Genomic DNA, 22619 nt, shown 5'->3' with positions numbered 1-22619 from the left:
AATAACCATTAAAAAAAAATTTTTTTTAAAGATATCAGACATTCAATGAGATCCTAATAAAAAAACAAACAAGATTCTGTTTTGGAACTAGATGAGCCATGTCTAAAATTCTTATGGAAAATTTAACAAGAAAACATTTCTGAAAATTCCTGCCCAAATAATAAACATATTATCATGTCTTACTAATTAAAACTGCTAGGGGGGCGCCTGGGTGGCTCAGTCAGTGGAGCATGTGACTCTTGATCTTGGGGTCGTGAGTGTAAGACCCATGTTGGGCACAGAGCATACTTAAAAAAAAGACAGAAACTGTTAGGTACTAGTGCCTAATTAGTTCCACAAATCAGAAGAGAAGAGAAATTCCCAAATAGACCCAAACATAAGTAGACATTTAGTATTCAATAAAGGTGTTATTTCAAATTGATAGAGATAAGACAGATATCATGCAATAAAAGATTTGGGACAACTACAAAGTATCTGTGGGGAAAAAAGAGTTAAATCCATACTTTATCTTATACCTGGAAAAATATCAAATGGATCAAGGATTTAATGTTTATTTATTTTTTTAACGTTTATTTATTTTTGGGACAGAGAGAGACAGAGCATGAACGGGGGAGGGGCAGAGAGAGAGGGAGACACAGAATCGGAAACAGGCTCCAGGCTCTGAGCCATCAGCCCAGAGCCTGACGCGGGGCTCGAACTCACGGGCCGCGAGATCGTGACCTGGCTGAAGTCGGACGCTTAACCGACTGCGCCACCCAGGCGCCCCTAATGTTTATTTATTTTTGAGAAAGAGAGAGAGAGAGAGAGAGAGAGAGAGAGAGAGAGAGAGAGAGAGAGAATATGAGCAGGAGAGGGGCAGAGAGAGAGGGAGACACAGAATCTGAAGCAGGTTCCAGGCTCTGAGCTGTCAGCACAGAGCCCGATGCAGGGCTTGAACTCATGAACTGTGAGATCATGACCTGAGCCGAAGTCAGACGCTCTACTGACTAAGCCAACCAGATGCCCTGCAAATGGATCAAGGATTTAAATGGAAAGAAGGAAACCATAAAAGTACCAAAAGAATCCGTGGGAGAAGTGAAGAAGACCCGTTTACTATAACACAAAATTCAGAAGACTTAAAGGAAAAGATTGATATATTTAACTTCATGAAAATAAAATATACTCATGGGAAATAAAGAAACAAGTCACAAACTGGAATAAAAATTGCATCTCAAGCACAGAAAGGCAAATTTTATAACATATACAGGTCCCATGAATTACAAAAAGATTAAAACTCAATAGAAAAATGAATAAAAGTGGGCATCTGGGTAGCTCAGTCAGTTAAGCATCCAACTTCGGCTCAGGTCATGATCTCATGGTTCGTGGGTTTAAGCCCCGCATGGGGCTCTGTGCTGACAGCTCTGAACTATCAGCACAGAGCCTGGAGTCTGCTTCGGATTCTGTGTCTACCCCTCTCTCTGCCCCTCTCATGCTCATGCTCTGTCTCTATCTCTCAATGATAATTAAAATGTTAAAAAAATTTTTTTAATTAAGCTTCTTAAAGTAATATGTGCCCATAGTTTAAAGAGACTAATAGTTTGGTTTTTTTTAATTTTTTTTTTCAACGTTTATTTATTTTTGGGACAGAGAGAGACAGAGCATGAACGGGGGAGGGGCAGAGAGAGAGGGAGACACAGAATCGGAAACAGGCTCCAGGCTCTGAGCCATCAGCCCAGAGCCCGACGCGGGGCTTGAACTCACGGACCGCGAGATCGTGACCTGGCTAAAATCGGATGCTTAACCGACTGCGCCACCCAGGCGCCCCGAGACTAATAGTTTTAAGAAGCTTATCATGAAAATCAATACTCCAATCCACTCACTTTCAACTCTTTTCTTCAGGTATATTTCTACATATTTCTTTTTTTTAGTATTTTATTATTTTTTAGTAATCTCTATGCCCAACATGGGGCTTGAGCCCATGACCTTGAGATCAAGAGTCACATGTTCTTCCAAACGAGCCAGCCAGGCACCCCTCTTCTTTCATATTTCTTTTTTTCTTTTTTTAAGTTTATTTATTTACTTTGACAGAGACAGAGTCAGCCTGAGCAGGGGAGAGGCAGAGAGAGAGGGAGAGAAAGAGAATCCCAAGCAGACTCTGCACTGTCAGCACAGAGCCCCATGTGGGGCTCGAACTCACGTAATTGTGAGATCATGACCTGGGCCGAAACCAAGAGTCAGACGCTTAGCTGACTAAACCACCAGGTGCCCCACTTCCTTCATATTTCTAAAAGATATGTCTACACAGCTTTTCTTGATTCTCCCATTTAGATCTGTTGATTCTCATGGAAGATGAGAATTTGGTTCTCTTAGTCCTGTTCCTACCCGCTCCAACACAAAAACTCCCTTTCTCCATTCCAGTATCTTTCTATCATAATTATGGACTCAATCAATATTTAATATTTATATTATTAAGACTATATAAGTAGTAGTCACCACTAAGCCATGCAGAGTATTATGATTACTTGTATAACTATTATGATGCCTGTATAATTTTTCCCCTGAAGTTATAAGTTGCCTTGGTGTTTCATTTTCTTGTGTAACAGGATGTAGACAGGAAACCATTTCAGTCTCAGTTTCAGCTGATGCTTCCCTATTTCAATGTAAGTCTGCCTAGGCAGGACTTGTGACTAAAGAGGTGACTAAAAACTGGTTATAGCAGCTTTATTCATAATTGCCAAAACTTGGAAGCAACCAAGATATCCTTTAGTAGCTGAAAAGATAAATAAACTGTACTACATCCAGACAATGGAATATCATTCAGCACTAAAAAGAAATGAGCTATCAAGCCATGAAAACACTGGAGGAAACTTAAATGCACATTACTAAGTGAAAAAAGCCAATCTAAAAAGGCTAAATAATGTGTAATTCCAACTATACACCATTCTAGAAAAGGTAAAACTATGGAGACAATTAAAGATCAGTGGCCCCCAGGGTTTTAGGCGGAGGGATGTATAAGCAGAGCACAGAGGAGTTTTAGAGCAATGAAACTACTCTACATGATACTATAATGGTGGATACATGTCATTATACCTTTATCCAAACCCATAGAATGTACAAAACCAACAGTAAGCCCTAATGTAAACTATGAACTTGGGTGATAATGATGTGTCCATGTAGATTCATGGACTGTAACAAATGTACCCTCTGGTGGAAAATGTTTATAGTGGAGTAAGCAGTGCGTGTGTGGGGGCTAGGGGGTACGTGAGAATTTTCTGTACCTTCTGCTGTATTCTAGTTTTGCTGCAAACCTAAAACTGCCCTAAAAAAATAAGGCCTATTACATTAAAAAAAACAAACAACAAAAACAAAACCTGGCTTTGTTACGTTTGGTCCCCTACCCATTCAAGAGCATGAGGGGCTGAGGTTGAAATTTCCCAAGATCACAGAAAATGTTTGGAGAGTAGTGATGAGCTGTGAGTACACCTCTGCCTGTTTGTGGGAGAAGGATGTTTTTTTTCTTCACCTCAAGCTTTAAAAAAGGCACTTCAGCCAGACCTCCTGATGAGCTTGATGTGTCTCCTGAACCTGAGGTGACACAGTAGGTGGTGCCTGACTCATGCCTGAGAAGTATAAATGAAGGGGCCGTGGCTGGCTAGCAACTCTGATAGTGGCAGAGAGAAGTGGAGGTGCTGTTCCAGGGTGCAAGACACTATCCTGAGGACCAGACTGGGCCGTGCTGGGGAAACACTGGTTTGGATCTGGTCTTAGAGGTTGGTCCCAAGGTGTGAGGTAAAGGAGGCCGAATGCCTGGGGCTGAGGGCAGAATTATAATCGGTCATAAAATCAAGGGGCCTTTTTGTTGAGTGAGGCCCCACCCATGGAGCAGAGCTCAGGGCAGGGGGTTGGAGGAGCACCTTGGAAGAATCACACAAGCCAAAAGCACTCCAGGAGAGGAAGTGTCCATTGTGAATCTCTGCCAAGGTCAGAGAGTGCCACACTGATTCTTCCCTCCTGCTTCCACAGCCCCCTTCTATCCCAGAGGAACCAGAGACAGTCTCCTGGTGGAAAAGGATGGTGGAAGGCTTTGTGGGGAAATAGAGAAGCCTACCAGGCCTCCCTTTCTTACCTCAGGCGGCCAGTCCAAAGCAGGCTTATGTGGCAGAGGGAGAGATGATTTTATTTTATTTTATTTATTTTTATTTTATCTTATTTTATTGATTTCTTTTGAGGGAGAGCGTGAGTGTGTGAGTGGGTGAAGGGCAGAGAGCGAAGGAGAGAGAATCCCAAGGAGGCTCCACTCGGTCAATGAGAAGCTCGATGTGGGGGCTCAATAGTACAAACCCTGGGATTGTGACCTGAGCTTAAACCAAATGTCAGACGCTTAACCAACTGAGCCACCCAGGCGCCCTGAGATGATTTTATTTTAATCTAATTTGGAAATTTTGACTCTTATTAGAGTGAATCAGATGAAACTGCCAACAATCAATCATTTTCGACTCACAAAAATGGCAATTTCATACGGTTCAGCTTAATGCACAGGAGTGGACTTTTAAGTTACTGAACTGAGGCTGTTTGGAGGTTTTCAGTGACTGAGACAATTTTATTACCTGAGAGTGACTAAAAAAGCCATGAGACTTGCCCTAGACTTCATTCAAGTGCATGGGGGAAGAACAATTCCAAGAATAAACTTCTTTTCTTCCTACACCCACAGTTCCCATCTGTACAACAAATTGGCTACACTTCACTTTCTGTGTATTTATCACCAATTGATCCACAAAATCTCTGACAGAAACCAAAATTTCCTCTCAAGAGATTCAAACACATCAGATAGTCTACCCATTTCTTTTTATTTATTTGTTTATTTTCTTGGCGACATTCCCCTACCTGGCCATTCTCTGTTCTCCTGCTCTGTTTGGGACTGATTTCTCTCCAGGTCTGCTGGGCAGCTGTGGCACAGGCATTTGCTCTTGCCTCTTTCCTGGGCTGATCTCCTGTTTCTCGTATTCCATGAGTTCCTTTTCCATGGTTTTCTCCCTCATGCTCCACTCACTTTCTGAGAAAGAGACTTAGAAAAGAAATTTTTGAGATTTTGCATATCCAGAAACGTCTTTATTCTATCTTCACACTTCCTAAATAATTTGGTTGGGTCTAATTCTGGGTTAGAAATCATTGTCTTTCAGAACACAGAGTTTTTCTTTCTCATATCAGGGGGAAAAATCTGTTTCTTAGTATTTTACACTTAGTTAGAAAACCAACTTTTTTCTTACTCCCTCACCTCTGTCTGCTGTCTCTCTTCCTTTAAAAAAATTTTATTTAAGTAATCTCTACACCCAATGTGGGTTTCAAACTCATGACCTCGAGATCAAGAGTCGAATGCTCTTCTGACTGAGACAGTGAAGTGCCCCATCTCCTTCTTCATTTTCTGTCTCCTCTTTCTCTTTCTTCTTGATAGTGGTAGAGAAAAATTCCTTTATCACTGGGTTTTCAAACTCTAGCTGTCAAAAACCACAAAATTGTTTTCCTAACATAGACTTGTATTTACATGGCAGAAAAAAAATTTGGCACTTACATTTTGTTCTGTGTTTGAATTACTCTATACTCTATACCTCTATACATAATCATGTATAATCGTGTGTATAATCATAATACATAATCATGTATTGCTTTCATCAGTTAAAAAATTTGCTGTGTCTGGGAATCTGGGTGGCTTAGTAGGCTAAGCGTCTGACTCTTGATTTCAGCTCAGGTCATGATCTCACAGTTCGTGAGACTGAGCCCTGAATCAGGCTCTGCACTGACAGCATGGAGCCTGCTTGGGATTCTCTCTCTCCCTCTCTCTGGGCCCCTCCCTACTTGTTCTCTCTCTCTCTCTCTCTCTCTCTCTCTCTCTCTCTCTCTCTCTCTTTCTCTCAAAATAAATAAACATTTAAAAAATAGTATAAATAAATATTTTTGAAAATTTGCTGTATCTTGATAAATGACTTTTCTATCATTCCTAATACTAAAACTCTTTCACTTAATTTTTTTCTTTTTATTAAAATTGAGCTGAAATCCATATAACATACAATGAACCATTTTACAGTGAACAATTTAGTGGCATTTAGTCATTTCACAGTGTTGAGCTACCACCACCTCTATGTAGTTCCAAAACATTTTCATCATTCCAGAGGGAAACCTTATATCCATTAAGCAGTTGCTCCCCAATCCTCCCTCCCCCACAAAACTCTGAAGGCCATCTATCTGCTTTTTGTTTCTGCGGATCTACCTATTCTGGATATTTCATACAAACGGAATCATATAGTATGTGACCTTTAATATTGGACTTCTCCCACATAACATAATGTTTTTAAGGTTCATCCACGTTGCAGCATGTATTGGTGTTCATTCCTTTTTTTAATGTTTATTTACTTATTTGTTTTGAAAGAGAAAGAGAGAGAGTAGGGGAGGGACAGACAGAGAGGGAGAGGAGAGAATCCCAAGGAGGCTCCATGCCGTTAGCGCAGAGCCCAACTTGGGGCTGCATCTCACAAACCGTGAGATTATGACCTGAGCTGAGGATCAAAAATCTGATGCTTAACTGACTGAGCCACCCAGGTGCCCCAGTACTTCATTCCTTTTTATAGCCAAATAATATTCCTTTATATACATATCACAATTTGTTTATTCGCTTCTCTGTTTATGGATGTTTGGGCTGTTTCCACCTTTGGTTATTTGAATAGTGCCTCTATGAACATTCATGTAAAAGAATTTGTTTTCAAATTCTGTTTCCATTCTTTTGGGTATATATTTAGGGGTCGAATTGCTGAGTCACGTGGTTACTCCATGTTTACCTCTTTTAGGAACTGCCAAGCTGTCTTCCACAGCTGAACCATTTTATGTTCCCTCTGGTGATGTACAAGGGTTCTAATTTCTCCTCATCTTTGCCAATGATTGTTATTTTCCATTTTTTAAATTATAGCTATCCTAGTGAGTATGAAGAGGTATCTCATTATGATTTTGATTTACATTTTCCTAATAACTAATGATATCAAGCATCTTTTCACGTACTTTTAGGCCATTTGTATATTGTCTTTGGAGAAATGTCTATTCAAGTCCTTTCCTCACTTTAAAATTGTGTTGTCTTACAGTTCTGAATTTTAAGAGTTCTTTATATTTTTTGGATATTCCCCTTAACTTTTGAGGCTACCTGAATTTTCACTGTGATAATAATCTGGTAAATGAGTGTTACACAATGTGGGAGAGACCATTTGTTGTCTAATGATATCCATTTTCCCATTTTTGTATTGCAGTAAAACCCCAACTTCATTTTTAGGGCAACAGTGTGCCTAAAAAATGACTTTTCTAGTCCCCCTACTTCTAGGCTTGACCACATTGTTAATTTTAAGATATTTATTAGACATCCAAGTGGAGATATTGGTTAGATATCTGGAAATTCAAGAAGGGAGTTCAGGAGAAATATGACCCTGTTGTTGCCTCCCCACTAGTTTTACCTACCACATTTTCTTTCTTTCTTTTCTTTCTTTCTTTCTTTCTTTCTTTCTTTCTTTCTTTCTTTCTTTCTCTCTCTCTCTCTTTCTTTTCTTTCTTTCTTTCTTTCTTTCTTTTTCTTTCTTTCTTTCTTTCTTTCTTTCTTTCTTTCTTTCTTTCTTTCGGTTTATTTTGAGAGAGAGAGTACATGCAGAACAGAGGAGGGGCAGAGAGAAAGGGAGAGAGAGAGAATCCCAAGCAGGCTCCACACTGTCAGCACAGAGCCCGATGTGGGGCTCAATCCCACAGACTGTCACGAGATCATGTCCTGGGCCGAAATCAAGAGTTGAATGCCTAACCGACTGAATGCCCAGGTACTCCTTTACACCATGTTTTAGCACGTGGCTCACATATTCTCCACTTATCATCCTGGTGACCTCAACATTCATACGAACAGCCAATCCGAGATCCTGGTCATTTAGTTGTAGGACTTTCTCTTTTTCAGTGACCTTCTCCTCCATCCTACCTCAGTCATCCCTCCTTATGACTATATACTGGGTCTTGACATCAAAAAGAAATATATCCAAAATATCATTCTACATTCTGGCCACAACACTTCCAACTTCTGTGTTCCATGACTCACTAAGACTATTCTTCTAGCTAATCAGAACTCCAATCTATTTACCCATCTAGTTTCTCTCCTTCCATCAACTTTCTCCACCTTTCATGTCTTTCTATATTCAGCAAAATGTTATGGCCCATCATTTCAAAAACACTCTTTCCAGTACCCTAAATTCCCATGACCATCTGTATTTTGATTGTACCTGTTGATCAAAATTCCACCTATTTGCTTTGTCAGTGTCTATTTTTTTTAATTTGTTTAATGTTTTTTTTTTACTTATTTTTGAGAGAGAGAGAGAGCAAGCAGGGGTGGGGCAAAGAGAGAGGGGCACAAAATCCAAAATAGGCTCCAGGCTCTGAGCTGTCAGCACAGAGCCAGACCCAGGGCTCGAACCCACAAACCGTGAGATCATGACCTGAACCAAAGTTGGATACTTAACCAACTGAGCCACCCCGTATCTATTTGAAAAATTCACTCATCTTCCCAAAACAAAAACAATAACCCACCTATACCTGAAACAATCTTCTTGCTGTTCCCGTAGGAATGGTTGGTGTCTCTCCTATCCAAACCAATCCTTATCTCCTCCTCTGCTTCATGTAAACCTTACACTCCCAAGGATTCATTTTCTCTTCTGGATATCTAAGCTTTAGCTCTCAACTATATTCTTCCAATTTTTATTTAAACATTCTCAAGTCTTTCTTATCTGAAAAACAAAACCCAAACAGGCAAATGTCTTAATTTCATTGTATCTCCAGCTCCATCCCATTTTCTTCCTTCCCTTCTCACAGCCAAACTTACTGAAAGGTTTACAACACTTTGTTAAAACATTACTAAGTCCAGTGAGCATGTTCACATCTCTTGTTGCTGGATCTTCCACTAGCATTTGACATGGCCCATCACTCTCTTCTAGAATATTCTTCCTGGGCATCTGGACACTACTCTCTGCTAGTTTCTATCCTGTTTCTCTGATCACTCCTTTTCTTTTTAAGGTCTTAAAATGAGACAGAAGAAATTGTTTTAGGGATGCCTGGGTGGCTTAGTAGGTTGGGTGTCTGACTCTTGATTTGGCTCAGGTCATGATCTCGTGGTTCATGGGATCAAGCTCTGCATCAGGCCTGTGCTGACAGCATGGATCTTGCTTGGGATTCTCTCGGGCGTGTGCGCTCTATCTCTCTCTCTCTCTCAAAATAAATAAATAAACTTAAAAAAAAGTTTTTAAAAAAGTGTTTTACAAATCTGAGCACGGTAATTAGTATAGATCATTAATATTTTCTTGTTAATCATATAAAAAGAGGAATGCATATGGAGCAAAGTTAGAAGGCAGACTGGAAAAGGAGAGTGATGGTTTTATTGAAATGGTATGATATAGGTGTTATCTTTTGCCTTTCTCAAATTTTCTTTATAGTCTAACAGTGTTTTGTACTATATATTTTTATTTAAGTATAATTAACAGGCATTAGTAGTGTTTTCACAATAAATATAAATCAAATATATTTTTTAGAAAAAATTTATAATAGCTGTTCTAAGAATGTGTGTTGGAGATAGAATGGTAAAGTTGGTGTGGCCATAAGAAGAAACGAGAACAATGCTCTTCTTCTTCAAGGAAGAAGTTTACTGTACTCACAGGTCCTAGAGGGGGATACCCATGTGCCATGTGGAGTCACAGGGGAAGCAGCAAGTGTTGTTGGCACCTGGTGGCAGAAGACAGGAAAGAGGGGAAAGGCTGGGTTTAGGACTGTCCAGTTTGAATAATGCCAATGGGCTCTGGGCTGCAGGGGTGCTCTCTAGTTGCCTGTACCTGGCCCTGGGATGATTTAGGGCAGAGGAAACACTGGCTTGTTGTGTGCTAGTTTGAGAAGGACAACAAGAGCCACACACTAGGGATTGGTTGGCTTGCATATAAGGGATGTGCTGCTGAGCCCTTTGCTCTGTGTCTCTAAGGAGTAACCCTGGGGGGAGCAGGCTCTCCTACTGACAAGTTTTTAAGATGTCAAAACACAAAATACCAATTTTTTTTTTTTTAAAGCATGATTAATACACCACCTTCCAGGGTCACCTGGGTGGCTCAGTTGGTGAAGCATCTGCCTTTTGATTTCGGCTCAGGTCATGATCTCATGGTTCGTGAGTTCGAGCCCCACATCAGTCTCCACACTGACAGTGCAGAGCCTGCTTGGGATTCTCTCTCTCCCCCTCTCTCCCCCTCTCTCTGCTTCTCTCCCTCTCTCTCTCAAAATAAATAAATAAACTTAAAAAAAAATACAACACCTTCCAGGAAACTTCACTACTCTTTCAGATGTTGACCCCGTATTTTCCATCACATATGAGAAGGAAGGATAATGCTTAGTTACAAGGCAGACAGACACTGCATGAACCAAGCATATTACCTCACAGCTGCAGCCGTTGCATGCCCAGATCAAAGACTATGGACAGTATTACTTAGATAGAATGCCCTCTATATTTAAAAGAATAGCATTACCCAAAGCAAACAAAGTAAACCAGTAAAGCAAAAGCTTTTGCAGGGTGTGGGCACTAACTGCGCTTCTCATAGGGACCAGCCGGCTTGACAAGTTTTTGTTTATAAACCCTAGGAGAATGCAAAAGGAAGTAGTTGCTAGTGGGATGGGAGAAGGAACAGCTCTTGGATTTCACCAGCATTTAGGAGAAAAGAGGGAGAATTGTGGCTCAGTTGACATTGTGATAAAGGATTGTCATGGTAAGGAGCTCAGGTTTTGGTCTCAAATGGACTTGGATTCAAATCCTGCATTGGCCACTCATTGGCTTCTTTGGACAAGTCAATTAATAATAATAAATAACCTTTACAAAGCACTAATGATATGTCAGGCACTGTTGTAAGTGCTTTATATGTATTAATTTATTTAACCCCCTCAACTATCTTATGTGGTAGGTACTATAATTTCCTCCATTTTATGAATGCATAAACTGAGGCACAGAGTAATTAAGTCAGTTGCCCAAGATCAACACACATGTATTAAGCGAAGGAGCTGTTTCCAAAAGAGCTGGCCATGTATCTCATGTCCTTCTAGTCAATAACTTTTCCCGCTTGAGTTAAGCAGTGCTGGTTTCTGAGCTCTAAGTGATACAACAGTTTACAAGGGTTTTTATGAATGTTGTCACACATGTATGAATTTTGTGCCAAATAAATTGTAGATATCATTTATACTCTAGGATTATAAGGAAGATTGTGAAATGAAGAAAATATAGTTAATTGAGAAAGTATGAAACTTCTTTGGAGGGGCACCTGGGTGGCTCAGCGGGTTAAGCATCTGACTCTTGATTTCGACTCAGGTCATGATCTCATGGTTTGTGAGTTTGAGCCCTGTGTTAGGCTCCACACTGTCAGTGTGGAGCCTGCTTGGAATTTTTTTTTTCTCTTTCCCCTGCTCCCCAAAATAAATAAATAAGCTTAAAAAAAAAAAAAACAAGAAACCTCATTGGGAATTAGTATATGAATTTTTTAAAACAATCTCAAACTTGGGGCGCCTGAGTGGCTCAGTTGGTTAGGTGACTGACTCTTGATTTCACCTCAGGTTCTCATGGTTCATGAGTTTGAGCCCCTCATCAGGCTCTGTACTGACAGTGTAGAGCCTGCTTGTGATTCTCTGTCTCATTCTCTCTCTGCCTCTCTCTCTCTCTCTCTCAAAAATAAATAAACATTTTTAAAAATATATACTTCCTTTAAAAATAATAAATAAAACAACCTCAAACTTACAAACAGGTTATAAATACGGCTCTGATAGGTGTTTTTGTTTTTTGGGGTTTTTTTGTGCTGAACCATTTGAGACTAAATGCTGACTTGTTACCTCACCACCTTCAAATACTTTAGCGTGTATTTCCTACAAGGGATTTCTTCGTAATACAACCATCAAAATAAGAAAATTAACATGATAGAATACCATTGTTCAATCCTCAGCCAACTCATCAAGTTTCGAGGGTTTGTCCAATAATGTCCTTTGCAGTGAAGAGATCTTTGCATTTAAGTTGTTCTGTCCCTTTAGTCTCTTTCAATCTGGAGCAGTTCTTTGGTCTTTCCTCAACTTTCTTGTCCTTGGCACTTTTGAAGGTCGAAGACCAGTTATTTTGCGCCATATTCTTCCATTTGGGTTTAGCAGAGGTTTCTTCGCAATTAGATTCAGGTTATGCATCTTTGGCAGAAAAATCAAACACCAACGATGTGTGTTCTCATTACATCCAGTCAGGTGGCACATGATTGTGATTTGTCCCTTTGCTAATGGTGTTCGCTTTGCTCATTTGATTAAGGTAACGTCTGCCAGTCTTCACATCTGTATACTTACTCTTTTTCCTTTTACTTATTAGGTATTTTGTAAAAAGGTACTTTGAAACTAGGTAAATGTCCTATTCCTATCATACTTTCAATTTCTTTATTTTTCTCTTATTCAGTGGGTTATAATTTATTACTCTATCTATCTATCTATCTATCTATCTAATCTATCTATCTATCTATCTTTAATTGGGATGCAATTCACCTACCATAAAATTCGCTCCTTTAAAAAAAAATTCACCCTTTTAAAGTGTACAATTCAAGGGTGCCCTGGTGGCTCAGTTGGTTGAACGTCCGACTCTTGATCTCGGCTCAGGTCATGATCTCAGTCTGTGGGATGGAGCCCCGTGTTGGGATCTACATTGACAACACAGAGCCTCCTTGGGATTCTCTCTCTCCCTTTCTCTCTGCCCCTCCCAACTTTTCCTCTTTCTTTCTCTCTCTAAATAAATAAATAAATAAACTTAAAAAAATACAGTATACAATTTAGCAGGTTTTAGTATATTCTTAAAGTTGTATGACCATCACCACTATCTAATTCTAGAACAATTTCATCATCCCGAAAACAAATGCATTAACATCCATTCTTTCCTCTCCCTAGCCACTGACAACCACTAATTTGCTTTCTGTCTCTGGGCATTTGCCTATGCTGGCCCTTTTATACAAATAGAATCATAAAATACGTGGCTGGCTTCTTTCACTTAGCATAAAGTTTTCCAGGTCCATCCATATTGTGGTGTGTGTCAGTACTTTATTTTTTTTATAACTTGTTTTATTTTTTATTTTTTTACTTTCAACGTTTATTTTTATTTTTGGGACAGAGAGAGACATAGCATGAACGGGGGAGGGGCAGAGAGAGAGGGAGACACAGAATCAGAAATAGGCTCCAGGCTCTGAGCCATCAGCCCAGAGCCCGACGCGGGGCTCGAACTCACGGACCGCGAGATCGTGACCTGGCTGAAGTCTGAAGTCGGACGCTTAACCGACTGCGCCACCCAGGCGCCCCTATTTTTTATTTTTTTAAATTTACATCTAAATTAGTTAGCATATAGTGCAACAATGATTTCAGGAGTAGATTCCTTAGTGTCCCTTACCAATTTAGCCCATCGCCCCTCCCACAACCCCTCCAGTAACCCTCTGTTCTCCATATTTTTGAGTCTCTTCTGTTTTGCCCCCTCCCTGTTTTTATATTATTTTTGTGTCCCTTCCCTTATGTTCATCTGTTTTGTCTCTTAAAGTCCTCATATGAGGGAAGTCATATGATTTTTGTCTTTCTCTGACTAATTTCACTTAGCATAATACCCTCCAGTTCCATCCATGTAGTTGCAGATGGCAGATTTCACTCTTTTTGATTGCCGAGTAATACTCCATTGTATATATATACCACATCTTCTTTATCCATTCATCCATCAATGGACATTTGGGCTCTTTCCATACTTTGGCTATTGTTGATAGTACTGCTATAAACATGGGGGTGCATGTGTCCCTTCGAAACAGCACACCTATATCTCTTGGATAAATACCTAGTAGTGCAATTGCTGGGTCGTAGGGTAGTTGTATTTTTAGTTTTTTGAGAACCTCCATAATGTTTTCCAGAGTGGCTGCAGCAGCCTGCATTCCCAAGTACTTTATTTTTTTTTAATTGGCAATTAATATTCTTGTATAAGTAATACATATATAATGGGGCACCTGGCTGGTTCAGTTGATGGAGTGTGCGACTCTTGATCTCAGCATTGTGAGTTCAAGACCCACACTGGATGTAGAGATGCCTTTAAAAAATAAATTAAAATGTATAGTATATAGTAAACATACATCACATTTTGTTTATTCATTTATCAAATGATAGACATTTGTGTTGTTTCTATTTTGGGCTATCATGAGTAATGCAACTATGAACATTCAGGTACAAGTTTTTGTGTGGCTATATGTTTTTAATTCTCTTGGGCATATACCTAGAGGTGAAATTTGGGGGTCATATGGTAACTCTATGTTTAACTTTTTGAGGAAACGCCAAACTGTTTTCCAAAGTGGCTGCACCATTTCACATTCCCACCAACAGCACATGAAGGTTTCAATTTCTCTGCACTCTTGCCAACAGTTGTTATTATCTATTTTTTTTATTATAGTTGACCCTTGAACATTAGGGACAGTGACCCCACACACACAGTTGAAAATCTGCACATAATTTTTGGCTCCACCAAAGCATAACTACTCATAGCCTACTATTGACTGGAAGCCTTACTGACAACATAGTTACTTAATACATATTCTGTATGTTATATATACACTGCATTCTTACAATAAAGTAAACTGGAGAAAAGAAAATGTTATTAAGAAAATCATAAGAAAGAGAAAATAGGGGCTCCTGGCTAACTCAGTTGGTAAAGCATGGGACTCTTGATCTCAGGGTCGCAAGTTCAAGCCCCACATTGGGTATAGAGCTTATGCTTAAAAAAAGAAGAAGAGGGTGGCTCATTCAGTTGAACTTCCAACTTCGGCTCAGGTCATGATCTCATGGTTCATGGGTTCGAGCCCCGCATCAGGCTATGTGCTGATAGCTCAGAGCCTGGAGCCTGCTTCGGATTCTGTGTCTCCCTTTCTCCCTGCTCCTCCCCTGCTCATGCTCTGTCTTTCTCTATCTCTCAAAAATAAATAAACATAAACAAAAAATTAAAAAAAAATAAAGAATAAAGAGAAAATACATATGTGGTACTCTACTGTATTTGTGGAAAAAAAATCCATGTATAAGTGGACTCATACAGTTCAAACCTGTGTTGTTCAGGGTCAATTGTGTAGCCATCTTAGTGGGTGTGAAGTGATAGTTTCTCGTGGTTTTTATTTACATTATTTTTATTTATTTATTTAATTTACATTATTTTATTTATTTATATTTAATTACATTACATTTCCTTACTGATTGGTGATGTTGAGTATCTCTTTGCCCTGATAAACTCAAACAGGCTCTTTCTGATCTTTCAGGTTTCAGAGTAGACGTCATCCCCTCATAAGGGCCTTCCCTAAGTCTTCACTGCAGTGATAGGATCCTTCTATAAATGTTTCTAGTTCTTTCCCCTCTCTGCATGTTAGGTAAGACGGTACTTTCCTGCCCCCCCCCCCTTGACACTGGGTGTGGCTATATGACTTAATTTGACCAATGAAAGGTGAACAGAAGGGAAATATGTCATTTCTGGGCAAAGGATCTAAGAAGCAGTTCACTTGTTGCCACAATCCCCTTCTTGCTGCTTCAGTAATGATCAAATTTCACATTGAGGTGAAGCCTGGGCCTATGAGTAATTATAATAAGCAGACTTCCCAGTCTGATGCTCCTGATGTTGTTTTGACGAGTTTGGCAGTGCCTCCCAAATTTAAACATAGAGTTAAAACATAAGAGCCAAGGGGCACCGGGGTGGCTCAGTCGGTTGAGCAACTGACTTCAGCTCAGGTCATGATCTTGCAGTTTGTGAGTTCAAGCCCCACGTCGGGCTCTGTGCTGACAGCTCAGAGCCTGCAGCCTGCTTTGGATTCTGTGTCTCCCTCTCACTCTGCCCCTCCCCCACTCATGCTCTGTCACAGAAATAAACATCAAAAAATTAAAAAAAATAAAAAATAAAAAATAAAACATATGACCCAATAATTTCACTCGTAGTACCCAAGAAATTTAAATAAATATGTCTTCCCCCAAATGGGTTCATGCATGTTCATAGCAACATCATTCATAATAGCCAAAAAAAAAAAAAAGGAAACAACCTGAATGCCCATCATCTGATAAATGAACAAAATGTGGCATATCCATAAAATGGAATATTATTTAGCCACATATAAAAGAATGGAGTACTGTGCATGCTATAACATGGATGCTCCTGGAAAACATGTTACGAGAAAGAAACTAGTCATATATTGTATAATTCCATTTACATAAAATTTCTAGAACAGGCAAATACATGGAGACAAAAAGTAGACTCATGGTTGCCTAGGGCTGAGTGTGTGTGTGTGTGTGTGTGTGTGAAAATTGGGGATGATAGTTAAAGAGTATGGGGCTTCTCTTGGGCTTTCATTTGATGAAAATGTTCTAAAATTGATTTTGGTGATGTTGCTTTAAGTGGCTGGGAAACATGGTATATGAATTGTATCTCAATAAAACTTACAAAAATTAGGGTATTGATGTACTTCATAAGGCTATTGTGAGAATTAAATCAGTCAATGTGCATAAATCATAGAATAATGTTTAAAACATAAGTGCTCAAAGGGCGCCTGGGTGGCTCAGTTGGTTAAGCATCTGACTTCAGCTCAGGTCATGATCTCACAACTTGTGAGTTCAAGCCCCACATTGGGCTCTGTGCTGACAGCTCAGAGCCTGGAGCCTGCTTTAGATTCTGTGTCTCCTCTTTCTCTGCCCCTTCCCTGCTCACGCTCTCTCTCTCTCTCTCTCTTTCAAAAATAAACAAACATTAAAAAAATTAAAAATATATTTAAAAAAACATAAGTGCTCAAGAAGGCTTATATTGTTAATATTTCCTTGAGACACCTGATGCCTTTCCTTTCTTTCTTTCTTTCTTTCTTTCTTTCTTTCTTTCTTTCTTTCTCTTTCTTTCCTTCCTTCCTTCCTTCCTTTCTTTTCTTCTTTCTTTCTAAATTTTATTTTTAAGTAATCTCTATATCCATCTTGGGGCTCGAACTCACAACCCTGAGATTAAGAGTTGCACGTTCCACCAACTGAACAGCCAGGTGCCCCATACCTGATGCCTCTAATCTGATTTCAACAGTCATCTGTTTCTTACAATAAAATGATTTCTAATTAAGACCACAGCCAAAAGCAAAATTGCACCATGACTATAACTTGTTTTAAGAAAGATTAAGACAGGAGCACCTGGGTGGCTCAGTTAACCGTCCAGCTCTTGATCTCAGCACAGGTCTTGATCTCAGGGTCGTGAGTTCAAGTCCTGCATTGGGCTCTGCACTGGCTGTGAAGCCTACTTAAAAAAAGAAAAAAAAAAGATGAAGACATTATAGGGTAGAAACAAAAATGAGACAGGTATAATAAAATCAATACAGTGAATTTGTACAGATGCATACATTTTAGTTGAATGCATAGAAGGAAGGGACAATGAATCAATTAGGATTAGATGTGGTTGCATGTGACAACAAAACAAAACAGGGTTTAAACAACATAGAAGATCATTTGGCTTCATTCATAAATGAAGTCTAGGTTGGTAGTTCAAGACCTATATGAGATTTTTGTTCCATAAAGACCTTAGTAATCATGCTCCTTCTACCTACTGGTCTGCTATCCTCACCCTCCTGGTCCAAGATAGCAGCTAGCGTGGCAGCCATTTTGTCCAAATCTGTTCCCACTTTGGAGCCTGTGCACCTATTCTTTCTTCCTAGAAATCTCGCTCAGTGCCTCTTGTCCCATCTTTGGTTCTCAGCTTTGGAACATGGTCACCTCTCCACAGCTGACTATCCTGACCACATGTCCCACTCCCTCTTACCAACCTGCAGTCTTTCCTTCATCTCACTTATCACCTGTCTGTATTGGTTCTATTACCTACTAAAGGTGTGACCTTGGGCAAATTCCTTTATCTCCCTGTGCCTCATTTTCTCTATCTGTAAAATGGGGATATAATAGCACCAACAGGAAGGTTACATGCAGGTTCAAATTCATGAGAATGGTTAACCCTGAACACGGCAGAGGGAACGAGATGGCATTATCCCCAGTGTCTGTTTTTGTTCCAGAACATATGAAGATATTATGTTAATAAGCTGACCTTAAGTCGGTGCCACTGTTTGGTAGTAGAATATTGCTCAATATTAATTATTAACATCCATCTTGACTCCCTGAGAATAAAGTCAGTTAGAAACTCTGTGCTGAATTGGATGGGAAGACTGAGTTCTCCTAAACACAGCTCAAGTTCTGGTGTTGATATCAGGCGCCTCCCTCCCAGAAGGAAAATAAGTCTTTTTTTCCAGCCTGAGCTTCTTAGACTCAGGTTTGGAGAAGAGATAAGGAATTAGATGAAATTGCCTCACTCAGTTGCATATGTCCGACTCTTGATATTGGCTCGGGTCATGATCCTGCAGCCAGTCGTGGGATTGAGCCCCATGTTAGGAATCTCTCTCTTCCTCTCTCTCTCTGCCTCTCCCCTGCTCACATGCCTTGCCCTTTCTCTCTCTCTCTCTCAAAATAAATAAACATTTTAAAAAATATGTATTTTAGACAAGTGCAGCAAATCTCCAAAGCTCCTGACATCTTTGACCACCAAGCATCTCACATGTGTCTTGCTCATTCTTGGGCAAGGTTGTCAAGGTTTCTACATCTACCCGGATCTTATCATTTGCAAATCACATAGGGGAATTAAGATGTAAAGACAGCCTGGATTTGGCACCATCTAATAACAAAGCTGCAACCCTTGCAGCAGCATTCATGATCCAGGGAGATGCTCAACACTCGCGGAATGTAGTCACGTGGTACCAGGATGTAAGTCAATGCTAGACATACTTTGTGCCATGACAAGTCCAAACAGATCCTTGCAGCATGCTGGGAAGGACAAGATCTTATCTGTAGGTGGAAAGAATCATGAGTGGGTTGCTAAAGGGAGCTGCATTTTCAGAGAAGTTTTATTTCCTTGGGAACATTGTACTAGCCCTCCTGCGAACACAGGTGTTTCTTTAAAAATCGCCTTAGATCTGATACATCATTTTATCATTTATTTTATTCATATTGTATTTTTCCCTTCAGATTGGAAAGAGTGGCAATACTTTTTTACCCTTTGATTAGTTTTTTATTTTTTTTTTAATTTTTTTTTCAACGTTTTTTATTTATTTTGGGGACAGAGAGAGACAGAGCATGAACGGGGGAGGGGCAGAGAGAGAGGGAGACACAGAATCGGAAACAGGCTCCAGGCTCCGAGCCGTCAGCCCAGAGCCTGACGCGGGGCTCGAACTCACGGACCGCGAGATCGTGACCTGGCTGAAGTCAGACGCTTAACCGACTGCGCCACCCAGGCGCCCCTGATTAGTTTTTTAAATGCTTATTTATTTTTGAGAGAGAGACAGAGACAGAGCATGAGCAGGAGAGGGGCAGAGAGAGAGGAAGACACAGAATCAGAAGCAGGCTCCAGGCTCTGAGCTGTCTGCACAGGGCCTGATGCAGGGTTTGAACTCACAAACTGTGAGATCATGACCTGAGCCGAAGTCAGATGCTTAACCAACTGAGCCACCCAGGCACCCCTTTCCCCTCTGATTAGTTTTAAATATATGGTTAGTGTTTTTAAAAATCAAGTATTAGATGGGGCGCCTGGGTGGCTCAGTCGATTAAGCGTCTGACTTCGGCTCAGGTCATGATCTTGTGGTTCCTGAGTTTGAGGCCATGTCTGGCAAAGCCTGGAGCCTGCTTCGGATTCTGTGTCTCCCTCTCTCTCTGCCCCTCCCCCGCTCGTGCTCTGTCTCTCTCACTCTCAAAAATGAATAAATGTTAAAAAAAATTTTTTTTTAATCAAGTATTAGGGAGGAGCGCCTGGGTGCTCAATCCATCCCAAGTGGTGATCTCACGGTTTGTGAGTTCAGTTTGAGCCCCTCTTTGGGCTCTGTGCTGACAGTGTGGAGCCTGCTTGGAAGTCTCTCTCCCTTCCTCTCTCCCAGCCCCTCCCCCACTCTCTCTCAAAATAAATAAATAAAGTTAAAAAAAAAAAGCACACATTAGGGAAAATTAAAAGAAGCAACTAAAAATCATCTATAATTTCACCTTCCAGATATAATTGTGGCTAACATTTTAGTGTTAGGTGCTTCTTGACTGTAACGGAAATTTCCTATTTTCTCAATAGCTTATCCACTTTTTCCTTAGCAGCAAAACTCTAGATGTTTAGTTGGGTCTATGGCTGCTCAGAATAAAATCTATATTTGCCAGCCTCTTTGCCCACAGAGTAGGTCCTGGCCATGAGATGGAAGCAGAAGTTGTCTGTATGACTTCCAGGAAGTGTGATTAAGGAGAGAATATGAGTTCTTCTTTCCCTGCCCCTTCCTTCATGTTTGCTGGAATGAGGCCTGATGGCTGGAGTTTCAGCAGCCATTTTGGACAGTGTAGTAGAATCCATGTGATGATGATGTGGACCAAGAGTATAGAAGGAATCTGGGTCACCCTATCTGCCCTTTTATCAAAAGAGAAATCAACTTTGAATTTCTTTGATTCAGTATACATTCACCAAGTCTGGCAGTAAATCTAATGTCAACTCTTTTGGGGGGGCTCTTTCCCATCTCTTGGAATCACCTAAACAAAACAAAATAATAACAACCCAGCTTCCCATAATACAATAAAATTGGGGAGGCACCTGGGTCACTCAGTCAATTAAGCGTCCGACTTCGGCTTAGGTCATGATCTTACAGTTCATGAGTTGGAGCCCTGCCTCCGGCTCACTGCTGTCAGCTCAGAGCCTGCTTTGGATCCTCTGTTCCCCTCTCCCTCTGCCCTTTCCATGCTCATGCTCTCTCTCTGAAAAATTAATAAACATTAAAAAAAAAAGGAATAAAGAAAATTGGGATAGGCCCTTTAGTTTTCTGCTCAATGATCACTGCTGATTTGCTCAGAGACTGAGTCCAAAACCATGTCCCATTAGAGTTAGATGGCACTCCTCTTAGCAACCACTTCCTTTGCACCAAGTCTGTCCAAGCGTGGCCTACTCTCAAGAGACTTGCTGCTTCCCAGGGTGCTACAGGAGTGAGAGGTGTAGGTCTTAACTATTCAGAAATTCAACACCTTCTGCCCTTCCAGGCTAGCTGCCATGAATATTTGTTATAATAATGGCTGCTCAACATCCTTGGACTCCTTCCCCTTCCAGTGTTGGGGAACATCCCATCTTATCAATTCATGCTTCTCTAAGACTGAGACTAGATAATGACTTTCTCAGGGTCTCTGCAGCTAGAGTGACCTAGCTAGTCTATGACCTAGACTCCGCCAATCAGAAGCATCAGTGCCAGTCTTCAATAGGAAGCAGAGACCCACGGTTGGAATCCACTCTAGCCAGCATGGCAGGAGAAACTCTCAGCTTCAGAGGCTGCAGTGGCCTCTGGTCTTATGGGCAGAGGATAAATCACAATGTCTAGAAGCAGCAGTAGTGTCTTGAACAAAGGAGATCTGTGGAGTGATTTGGCCATTGTTTCTGGATATAACCTTTAGGTCTGGAGATTATCAACCTATCTCATCCCTCTAGAGATATCTATAGCTATATAGGGAGGTATCTATGTAGATACGGACATAGAGAAAGAGACAGAGGGAGGGCGAGAGAGAGAGAGAGAGAGAGAGAGAGAGATTGTATGGAATTGGCTCATGCAATTATGGAGCGAGCAAATCCAAAATTTGTAGAGCCAATGTCCCAGTTCAAGTCTGAAGGTTGGGAGTTGCCATAGAATCAGGAAGTGTTGATTCCAGTTCAAAAAAAGCCATCAGACAGGAAGAATACTTTCTTACTCAGTGAAGAGTCAGTCTTTTATTCCAATCAGGCCTTCGACTGCTTGGATGAGGCTCTCTCACCTTATGGAGTCAATCTTTTACTCAGCCTAATGATTTAAATGTTAATCTCTCTCTTTTATTTAAAAAAAATTTTAATGCTTATTTATTTATTTTGAGAGAGAGAGAAAGAGAGAAAGCACGAGTGGGGGAGAGTCAGAGAGAAAGGGAGAGAGAGAATCCCAAGTAGGCTCCACACTGCCAGCACGGAGCCCGAGGTGGGGCTTGATCCCATGAACCTTGATATCATGGCCTGAGCTGAAATCAGGAGTCGGATGCTCAACTGACTGAGCCACTCAGGTGCCCCTAAATGTTAATCTCATCCAAAAACACACTTAGAGAAACACCCAAGATAATGTTTGACCAAATATCTGGGCACCTTATGGTCCAGTCAAGTTGACATGAAATTAACCATCACACTGCCCCATAAAGAACTCTCTGGGATTGATTTAGTTGTTTGTATTCAACTTAAATAGCCTATACCCCTTTCCTGTGTTAAGGAATCTGTATCTCCACAGAAGCATTCTTCTCAAAACCTTCTTCTCATAACCTTGATGACAAATACCTCTATTGCTTTCACCTCTGGTCTCTTCAATTTCACCTTCCTTGATGGGCCTGAAGTTTAGCTTCCCCTTCTTTCAGTTGGTAAGTCCACAGCAGCAAAAAGCACAAAATCTGATTATTTTCTTAATAGTTCACCCATCAGATTCCATCTTACCATATGTGATGCTTTCTTGGGGTGCCTGGTTGGC

General features: G+C 40.5%; 1 protein-coding gene across 2 annotated transcripts in view; it reads right to left on the bottom strand.

The window, feature by feature from the left end:
* Window positions 1-22619, bottom strand: part of STAU1 (staufen double-stranded RNA binding protein 1) — an 82647-nt gene extending 60028 nt beyond the window's left edge. The window contains exons 1-2 of one of the 2 annotated variants that reach the window (XM_043553706.1): window positions 22586-22619; window positions 4864-5044 (exon numbers count right to left, since the gene is read on the bottom strand). The gene's annotated coding sequence lies outside the window, so the exon portion shown is untranslated. The remainder of the gene's footprint in view (window positions 1-4863; window positions 5045-22585) is intronic. The other variant, XM_043553719.1, reaches the window with a different exon arrangement.

This window comes from Prionailurus bengalensis, chromosome A3 (assembly GCF_016509475.1).
Source record: "Prionailurus bengalensis isolate Pbe53 chromosome A3, Fcat_Pben_1.1_paternal_pri, whole genome shotgun sequence".
Classification (NCBI taxonomy): domain Eukaryota; kingdom Metazoa; phylum Chordata; class Mammalia; order Carnivora; family Felidae; genus Prionailurus; species Prionailurus bengalensis.
This window is presented reverse-complemented; position numbering and strand designations above follow the sequence as displayed.